Raw genomic sequence first — 10,556 nt, forward strand, 5'->3', positions numbered from 1 at the left:
CCAGTCAGTGTGTTCAGTATTTGAGGTGCATGAGCTTATTCAGTGGTTACCACAACTCTGCAAATGCAATACTGTTTACTTCATAAACGAGGAAGCTAAAGTTCAGGGAGGTTATTTGCTCAAAGTTATGCACCTGTTACACGGTTGAATCTAATTCTCTCTATTATAAAACACACCTTTAAAGTTTTCTGGTTTACTGTCTATAGTTGTACAGATCACACAGTCTACCAAATTTCCTGTTAGCAACTAATAGAAAATAAGACTGGTGGGTGAGCATGGGCCTGGATGATATTTCATGCTGAGAATTGAAAGAATAGAAATAATTGCAAATGAAAGATTTCTGAGGCAAGCTGTAAAATGGAGAAAAGAAAGTTTATTTTAATTGTCAGTCTTCATTGTTGTTTCTGCAGTTAGCTTTCTCTACTTATTTTGCTTCTAAGCAGGGATATCAGTTTCATCTATTTCTTAATTTGCTCTGTCTCCAAGGCAGACATATGGTTCAAGCAAAGACTTGCAAGCATGCCAGGTGAAGTGCCCACAGCCCACCTTTCTGTTAGGTGATCATATAAGCTTTGAGACTGCAATGGGAAGAGTGGACATAAACAGAAGAAAAGGATGGAAGGACAATTAATAATGTAATTTACTGACAACTGTCGACCTTTTATGCAATTGTAACAACAAGAAGAAAAAATCCAGGTGAATTGTGAGAATTGAAAACAGATGAGAAGCATTTGGTATTTACATAGATACATTTCCTTAATTTTGTTTTTCAAACATGCATAACTATAGTTTTCTGATACTTGGACAATAGCTTTATACTGTAATATTTGTTGACTCCACAGTCTAAAATTTTATGTTTCCAACAGACTTCAGCTAATCTATAACAACATGAAGTGTTTGTTAGTTCATTGCCAACAAAATGTCATACATGTACACCTGTGAACTTATTGAGAACCAGTATTCCCCGTGTACTTACTGAGAACAGTGGGTTTTCTGGGCTCAAAGTCACAAAGACAAATAAGAATAGTGTGAGTATTACTTGACATGAAGTTATGAAAAAGTGCAAATAAAACTTATAGTGGGAAATATCCTCATGGGAAAAGCAACTTTTTTATTTAGACATATTATGTTGCTGGTGTCTGACACCCCCCTTTGGTTTAAAAGTATTTGTAGGCAGCAATTGCATTTATTGAAGACATAAGTGAAACCGATTCTTAAGTAAAGAAATGAATTTTATTTGGGAAGTACTATTTTAAGTCACCGGTGGATATAGAAATGAACATGCCTTATCAGCAAGTAGACATGTGAGCCTGTAATTCAAGGGAACAACGTGACGTGAAGGCAGATTTGGGAGTCATGATCACAGAAAAGATCACGGAACCATGGAAGTACACACAATACAAATAGAAGAGAAACAAGGACAGAAAATGTAACATGAAAGGAATAGAAACCAAGAAGATCAGAGAGCGGATAGTTAGAATAACAGAGTATCAAAACAAGAGAGCTGTTTGTAATATATCATAGAAGAAACATTTTTTAAGGTGTGAAGATGTTGATGAGGTTAGGAAATAGGAAGAAGAGAAGATGAAGGAGCACAACATGCTAAATTCCTGGCATTGCAGTGAGAGGAGGTAAAAATAATTTCATCCTATTTTGGACAACCAGATAAGTTTGTTAAGGAATATTTTCATTTGTTCAAACTTAATAGGATTGAGCTGGATTCACTGATTAATTTCAGTAGAACTGGAATCTTTGGTGTATTGAGTCTTCTCGTTTATGAATGTACTACATCTCAATATTTGTGCAGGCCATTTTTGTGTTTTTAATAATATTTTATCTATTTTTTCATCAAAATCTTATACATATTTTGCTAGGTTATTTCTAGGTATCTAATCTTGTTTCCCTCATAAATATTATCTACCTACTATATTTTGTGATGAGTTGTGATGGTGCGAAGGAGTTTTCATGATTCCTATAGGTTGATCTTGGATCCAATGCAAGTCGAATTCAAACACTACCTGGACAAAGGTAGCAACTTGATTTTAAAATTCAAGCCACAGAATAAAGAGCTAGGAACAACAGAGCAATAATGATGGATTTTTTTTTCTACCACATGTCAAAACTTGCAAAGCTGTAGTAATTTTTAGTAATTCCTCTTACCATGCAAAAAAAAAAAAAAAAAAAAAAAAGTAAATTCTACATGGGTGGTAGATCTCAACAGGAAAACAAAACTTTCAAAAAATTATAAGAAAATAAAGAGACCTTATAAAGGATTTATTAGACAAGCCTCAAAATATTTGATTCATAAAAGTAAATTATACATTTGATTATATAATTTGATGGATACATTTGACCACATCGAAATTTAAAATACTGGTATAATAAAAGACAAACATAAAAAACATAGGCTAATGAAAGATATTTGCATATGCTAAAAAGAATTAGTGTTTGTAATATAAGAATAATTTCTACAAATCCATCGTAAGTAAATAAGCTGCTTATTATTGAGAGGAGAGCAAACCAACAAGGCCTACAAGATCCCAATCTCCTCCCATCCCTGTAGGTGTCATGAAAGTGAGGGGCATGTATGTGTACCTGAAAAATAATTTTAAAATAACTCAAAATCATCAGGGCATCAGGATGCAGTTATCTGGCATGGAAAGGAAATAGAATTCCAGGGGAAGAGAGAAGAGGGTAACATGGTCAAGGGATAGATTGTAGGAGAGATTTCTTTTGCTCAAAACTGCCTGCATGCATTGTTACCTACTCCGTCATCCTAGAAAGGCATAAAAAAAGCAGTAGCAGGCCGGGCGCGGTGGCTCAAGCCTGTAATCCCAGCACTTTGGGAGGCCGAGACGGGCGGATCACGAGGTCAGGAGATCGAGACCATCCTGGCTAATACGGTGAAACCCTGTCTCTACTTAAAATACAAAAAACTAGCCGGGCGACGAGGCGGGCGCCTGTAGTCCCAGCTACTCGGGAGGCTGAGGCAGGAGAATGGCGTAAACCCGGGAGGCGGAGCTTGCAGTGAGCTGAGATCAGGCCACTGCACTCCAGCCTGGGTGGCAGAGCAAGACTCCGTCTCAAAAAAAAAAAAAAAAAAAAAAAAAAAAAAAGCAGTAGCAGCTACAACTGTTAAACCCTGCTGCATGGAGCAGCATTTATCAACAGATGCAGCAAACTGGACAGCCATGGAAATTTCTTCTAATCAACTCAAACAGCGTGGAGGGAAAGGGTGTTTCCATGAAGGCAGGGGTTCATACAGAGGGTTTTCCTACAGGTGAGGGAGTTCTCCACCCTGGCATGCAATACCCTTCTTTCTGCTCCAGGAGGGGAAAATGTTAAGACCTGGATTATGGTCCCTTTCCCCAAAGAAGTTGCTAGGGCACCTCTAAGGAATATGACCTCAGAGAGAAAAACAATGACCTAGCTAAGATCACATACCTAAGATCTATCTCTAAAATCTATCTGACACCTACAACTTACATCAAAGAGAGATAACAAAATTGTACAACCTCTACCAGATGGAGAAGCATCAATACAGCAGGGAAACATTTAAAATAAGCAAGATAAATAAATATCCTCTAAGAAATAAGGGCAGATTCTAATGACATAATGCAGAATTAAACATCTGTTTTTTAAAAATCAAGGAAAATTATTGACTTGAAAATACAAGAGTTGAAATAACAAACCCAACAGAGGGAATAAATGGCAAAAGAATTAAAGCAGAAGACAGAAATAGTGAGGAGAAATATTACGTAGAAAAACTCTTAGAAGTCTTCAGGATGGCATAAACAGGAGAAAAATAGAAAAGCTAAGAGATATGGCAAAGAGAAATAGAAATGTCCGTATAATAAAGACAAATAATAGAAAAGGAAAATCTTTTTAGGAAAAACATTGAGACATTCCCAGAATTAGAGATTAAAACGCTCATAAAGGACCAACATAGATTAACAAAAAATCCCAAAACTGGACCCTCTGGTAGTTAAGTCAAATTTGGAAAAGAATATCAAAGGAAGGTACTTGCTCCAGCAAATATGAATAGATAATATAAGGACATAATAAATACTCAATGGTGCTGGAAAAGAAACTTCTAATATAGAGAAGAACAGGACAGAGAATTAAAACGCTTCTGAAATATGGATAGATTGCTTTAAAATTAAATGAGGAAAGATTCCACTGTTTAATACGTAGTGCTGGGAGAACTAGCACTTTTTAGAGAAAATAAACAAATAAATAAAAAGCTGGGTCCTTTTTTCACCATAACAAAGTTAATGGATTCCAGAGACTTTAAGCTTCTAAACATGGGAATTGAAGCCATAAAGCTAATAGGAGGAAACAGAGAAGTTCTTGTAACCTAAAATGGAGAAGATCTTAAAACATGAAAAGCCAAAAGGTTTTCATAGCATCAGGTGGCAAAATATTGATGAATTTAACTGTGTCACATTAAGGATTTATATTTACCAAAAGAATGGATATATAAAATTAGAAGACAACAACTGACCATTATTTTCCATTCCCAAGACCAAAGCCAGATGAATACCTAGAATTTACATGTAACTCCTAACAATTAATAAGAAAATATGGAAATTTTAAGAGAAGAAAGTGCTTCTTGAAAATATATGAATCAGCATAAATCAGAGAGGAAATCTGAATAGTTAACAAGAATGCATTATAATAGGAAAAATAAATAGTTAAAACATCCACTTATCATTTTATGTTCATATTGTTGGCAAAATTAGAATGATGAATAGTAACACGTATTGGTAAAGATACTGAAAAAAGAGTGCTTGTATATCACCATCGGGAGCCCTAACTGATGCAACAATTCTAGAAGACAATTTGTTAATATCTACTTTGCTTAAATATCTATATACCTGACAACCCAGTTATTTTACTCTTGGTATATATATTGCAAATATTTCTCATAAGACATAAGTGAATATGAATAAGGACATTTATTTGGGTTATTGGCTAGCTGAATGTAAGCTGGGTCCCTCTTACTAAGAGAATAGACCATTAAAAGTTGGTGGATGCAGTTTAGGGAAAACTATGAAGCACTGAAGCAACAAAATACATTTAGGCAATAAGGAAGAGGAAGATGTCAAGAACTCCATCCAGTGTCTTGAGTAAGGTTTATTATGGCATCAATTACTGTGATGTTGTTTTGGTAATCTATTGCTCCATAACAAAGCATCCTCACATTTAGTGGCTTAAGACAACAATCACTTATTTTGCCCACACATTTGCAATTTGGGTTTGAAGGCTAAAAGGGGATGGTTCATTTCAACCCTAGTGACATAAATTGGGTCACCTCGATCTTTTTCCAAGACGATTCCCTTACATGGTTGGCAAAGTGGTTCTGGCTGTCAGATGGAACCCAGGCTTCTTGGTCAGTGACCTCAGTTTCTTCACATGTGGGCCTCCCCATGTGGCCTGGCCTTCCTTAGTATTCTGAAAAACAGGAAGTGGAAGCTTCCAATCTCTTAAAATCTGGACCTAAAAATTGCCACATGATTATTTCTGCCATATTCTAATTATCAAGCCTACTCAGATGCAGTGGGAAAATAGTCAAAGAATTTGTGGATATCATTTATCATCATAAACAGGTATAACCATCCATTTCTACATCCATATGTATCATTTGTTTGGCTACAAACGATTTACTCTCCTTCCATGTGAAGAATACTCTTATCCTTTCCCAAGGCTCCCCCAAATCTAATGCCATTATGGCGTCAACTCAGAGTCCAAGATCTCATTATCATTGAAATCAGGTTCAGGTGTAGATGAGGCTCATTAGGTATAGTTCCTGTCAGTCTGAAGACTGGCATGTTCCCCACAAACTCAACATACAATAGTGGACTAGGCTTAGCCTAATTGTAATAGTCCCATTCAAAAGGGCTGGAACACAGCCATGTAGCAGTCACTGGTCCTTTGCAAGTTTACAATTCACAACAGCGCACATTGCAGTTTCCTGATGAGGGCAATTCCCATTCTATGGAAATTATCCTGCCGAGCTACTGGCTCTGTCTTCTAGGTTTTTAGTCCTAGCTGTCAAGTCATACTTCATCTTCCGTAAGAAATAATTTGTCTTGCAGCTAAGTACTTTTCTCAGCCTGCTCCCTTTCTATGGACATTTGGGAATTCTAAGTATCTCTTTTTACTTTGTACTATCTTTCCACTTCATTCCTAACTGACACCATTTTTTAAAAACATTTGTGGGTTTCTTGTTTATCAATTTATAGTCAATTTCATTAAAATAGAAGTCACGCCCACATTTCTTTCCAAGACAGACCTTGTGTGCCTTGGGTGGCTGGTGACACTGCTGTGGAATATTGCTCTTAACACCTAAAAGCCCTGTTATTTAAGCTAAAGCATCTATGATTCTTAATCACAGGTCTTTTGATTCTCAGAAGTCCTACTACGTACAACCTTAAATTTTTCTGAAGTCTTTACAAAAAATCTTAAAGCTATACTCTTGAAATCTTTGCCCTAAGACCATGGTTTACTGATAGAGACCCGGAATTGGTCTTTGACCTAGAGCCATTTTTCAGTTTGAACATTTCTTTCCTGGGTAAAATGACAGTGAGAAAGTTTATTTTGAACACAGCAAGTCCTGTATTCTTTTATTTCCTCTAAACTTAGATTGAGAGCTTAACCGGTTTTTATTTAAGTTTATCTCTCTCTTCTTATATTTTATCACATGCAGCTAAAAGAAACCAGATGGCCCTTTTGACATTTTACCTGGAAATCTCCTTAGCCAGATCCATGAGCTTATTAGACATTTTCTCTACTATATTCTACAGGTGACAGTTTTGCTACACTTTTCACCACTGCCTAATACAGGTTATTTTTTCTGCAGCATTTCCCTTGCTGTCTTTCAACTTCAAATCCTAATCAACAATCATTTTCAGCTTCCACCTGCCACCTGGTCTCAGAGCTGACGCTATATTTTGATATTTGGTTATGGCATCATCTTACATCTAGGTAACAAATTCTGGTTCTAGATACAATATATATCAAGCACTCCAAGAGATAGCATGTGGGAGGTGCCAGCCTCTTAAAAGCTGGGCCCAGAAACTGCACAGCATCACTCTGAACAAACTTGTTCAGATTTAAGGGCAGGGGATGAAACTAGTGTCAAAAAAATTACTTCTCACAGATGGGGAAGTAAGAAGTGAGAGCAGGTTTGAAGATCAGAGCTCAATTCAGCCCACTGAATTAGAGATAGACAAGTTAAAATTTTTAATAGGCCATTGGATGTGATTCCAGATCCCCCCAAAAAGAGATCTGGGCTTGAGGAATAAATCTGGGAGCTATGAAAATGAATACTGTTAACTCCAAAAAAGAGTCTAGAGTAAGAAGAAAAGAAGACTCAAGACTAATGCCTGAGAAATTTTAACACAGAAGTGTCAGATAGGGGAGCATCCAGCAGTGTAGACAAAGAAAGAGTATCCAGAAAAGCAGGAAGAAAACCAGGCCAGCGTGGTGTCATGGAAGTCAAAGAAGAGAACGAGTTAAGAAACAGTGGTCTGGCCGGGTGCAGTAGCTCACGCCTGTAATCTCAGCACTTTGGGAGAATCATTTGAGGTTAGGAGTTCGCGACCAGCCTGGCCAACATGGCAAAACCCCATCTCTACAAAAAAACCCCACAAAAATTAGCCAAGTGTGGTGGTTGGGTGCTTGTAATCCCACCTACTCGGGAGGCTAAGGCAGGAGAATCGTTTGAACCTGGGAGGCAGAGGTTGCAGTGAGCCAAGATCGTACCACTGCACTCCAGCCTGGGTGACAGAGGGAGACTCTGCCTCAAGAAAAAAACAAAACAACCAACCAAAAAACCAGTCATCTCATAACATGTGTGCACTTCCCCTCAGGCCTCCTGCCAACTTAACGAAATAAAGCACATAGAATAACAAATAAAAACAACATATTTTCCTACTGGGTTAAGGCTACTGGTAGGGTTTTGGCCAGATTATGAAATACGGTTTTGTAAAAGCCAAGAAATATTTAGATACTGTGACTTTCCATATAAAAAATTGTATATATATATATAGAACCAGAAAGCTTGAGAGCTATGATAGTTATTGTCTGAGTGGAATCTACTGAATTTCTAATAAGGATGATATGCAGGAAACAGAAAAAGGAACTTCAAACCATCAGCATACCTGAGAATCATCCCTGCACACCATGGTCAGCCATTTTGCCATGACTTTTGTTTATTTCAAAGGAGAAAGATTGTCTTTCTGGAAGATTAACAACCAAGATATGATATGTCTTTTCACTAGCTATAAATTAAATACTAATACTGCAAAGAAGTAGAAATTTCCTTTTGAAACCAAATTCATGAAACCGAGTTTTGGAAATGATGGCTGCCTGGGTGGTACTGCTGGATCAGTTCAAGTTGGCTTATATTTATTGGAAGGGAACACTGCAATTTTCTTAAACTACTCTCTTCCATTCTAGAATGTTTTATTCATCTCAAGTCCAGCTCCTGGACACGGTGATGTCAGGATTCCATCTCACTTCCTTCTTGGTCTCCTCTCTCCTTCAAGGGACACAAAGCATTTGACCTAAATCAAGGACAAAACTCAAGAGTCTTTTTTTTTTTTGAGAAGCTCTAAAACCCACTCTATGGATGACTACCCTACTGTGGAAAGAAATACTAATACATGACATGAAGCATTGTCAGTGCCTTTGAAGATGATTGGTTTCATCTCTTGTGGGGAGATAACTGTAAAACCGCTCTTCTACAGATGTTTGCAAAATCTGGAAGTTCTGGAGGAAATGTCAAAATCTTCCATGTTTAGCACTGTATAAAAACTAGCTCAACACTTTGCTGGCATACCTATAAAGGCTGGAGTCACCTACTTCAGGTTGGTTTTCTCTGAAATATCCCAAAGAGGTTAACGAAATCCTGCCAGCAATTAAATATAAAAATGTAGAGAGATGAGCAAAAGAGAAAATATTCTAAGAGAGATGAAATATAAAGATTCCAGGAAGGATCTGGAAATTGTACAAGTTTTTCTAGGAGATTGATTTGAATTTTGGAAAAGTCTTCTAACTGCCTGGAGTTTATGCAAATCCAAGCTCTGAATGTTTTTGAGGTCTGCCCTATCAGTCATAATATATAATGGAAAGAACTAATTATCTTAGAACTGTGCAGCTGCATGCAACCTTCAGATTAATATCAGAGTTCAAAGAGAGAAGCAGATGTGTAAAGCAGAAGCAATGCCAGCTATGTACTTTGGCACATTGGGAAATACTTGGTTTGATGAAAGAGTCTTATTCAATAATAATTTTCCATCTCTTAACCATGGAGATGGGATTAATATATATGAATCTGTCAACTAAGTTGCTGTTTTTCATTGTATTTGTTATTTTTCCATTTAGGGTTTAATAGACAGGAAATTGTAGCTTTTTCAGAGCTCATGTGGATCTTGTAAATCCCAATGGAAGCCACTAAGAATAACAAATCCAAATAAGGTGCCTGTACTGTTGTCAATTGCAATTTATTATTATCTTTTTAGCAGAACTGAGAATAACACTATACAAGTCAATTTGCTGAAACTTGTCTCTTAACTTTTTAGCTAAATAGTTGAGGTTTAGAGGCACGTTTTTTAAGACAGTGAGTGTTTGTCCGCATTGTGCTTTAAGCAATCCTTCTAGATGCCTTGGAAAAGAAGCCCAGTTTTCACAGGCTTGGAAAATCCTAAAGCCAAAGATGCTCATTTGACTCTGGAAGGGGTCTAGCTTTGTGACATTCGCGTGTCTTTACTGTAAGCCAGCCTTCAGCAGAAAAGGACAAAAACACACTTGGAAATGATCTAGTTAAAACTGTCCACAGAAAAACAACTGGAAATTAGTACAGCCATATGGAAAACAGTGTTGGGGTTCCTCAAAAGAAAACAAAATAAAACTGCCATATGATCTAGCAACCACACAATTGGGTATATATCCAGAGGAAATGAAATCAGTATGTCAAAGAGATATCTAAACTCCCATTATGTTTTTTAAGAGTTGAGATCTCTCTCTGTCATCCAGGCTGAAGTGCAGTGGTGCAATCACAGCTCACTGAAGCCTCCAACTCCTGAGCTCAAGCGATTCTCCCAGCTTAGCCTCTGTAGTAGCTGGGACTAATGATGCAAGCCAGCGTGCCTTTTTTTTTTTTCTTTCATTCGTTTGTTTTGTTTTTGGAGATGAAGCCTTGCTATGTTTCCCAGGCTGATCAATCTTGAATTCCTGGCCTCGAGCAATCCTCCTACCTCAGCCTCCAAAGTCACTGGGATTACATATGTGAGCCACTGTGCCTTGCTTGCACTCTCGTGTTTTTTGCAACTCTATTCAACACAGCCAAGATATGGAACCCACCTAAATGTCCATCAACCAATGAATGGATAAAGAAAATGTAATTAGATACACAGTGGAATACTATTCAGTCATAAAAAAGGAAGAGGTCCTGTCATTTGCAATGACATGAATAAACATGGAGGACATTACGTAAGTGAAATAAGCTAGGCACAGAATGACAAATACCACATGACCTCACTTATGTGTCG

General features: G+C 37.2%; 1 long non-coding RNA gene across 1 annotated transcript; it reads right to left on the minus strand.

Annotated features, from left to right (window-relative positions):
- Window positions 1–460: 460 nt before the first annotated feature.
- On the minus strand, window positions 461–8,408 carry LOC108527732 (uncharacterized). The gene is made up of 3 exons (XR_001884910.1): window positions 8,166–8,408; window positions 5,345–5,454; window positions 461–578 (listed from the first exon to the last, which is right to left on the minus strand). It is a non-coding gene; the product is annotated as an uncharacterized LOC108527732 (long non-coding RNA).
- Between the last annotated feature and the right edge of the window lie 2,148 nt (window positions 8,409–10,556).

The sequence above is a fragment of the Rhinopithecus bieti genome, unplaced genomic scaffold (assembly GCF_001698545.2).
Source record: "Rhinopithecus bieti isolate Rb0 unplaced genomic scaffold, ASM169854v2 scaffold_3043, whole genome shotgun sequence".
NCBI lineage: Eukaryota > Metazoa > Chordata > Mammalia > Primates > Cercopithecidae > Rhinopithecus > Rhinopithecus bieti.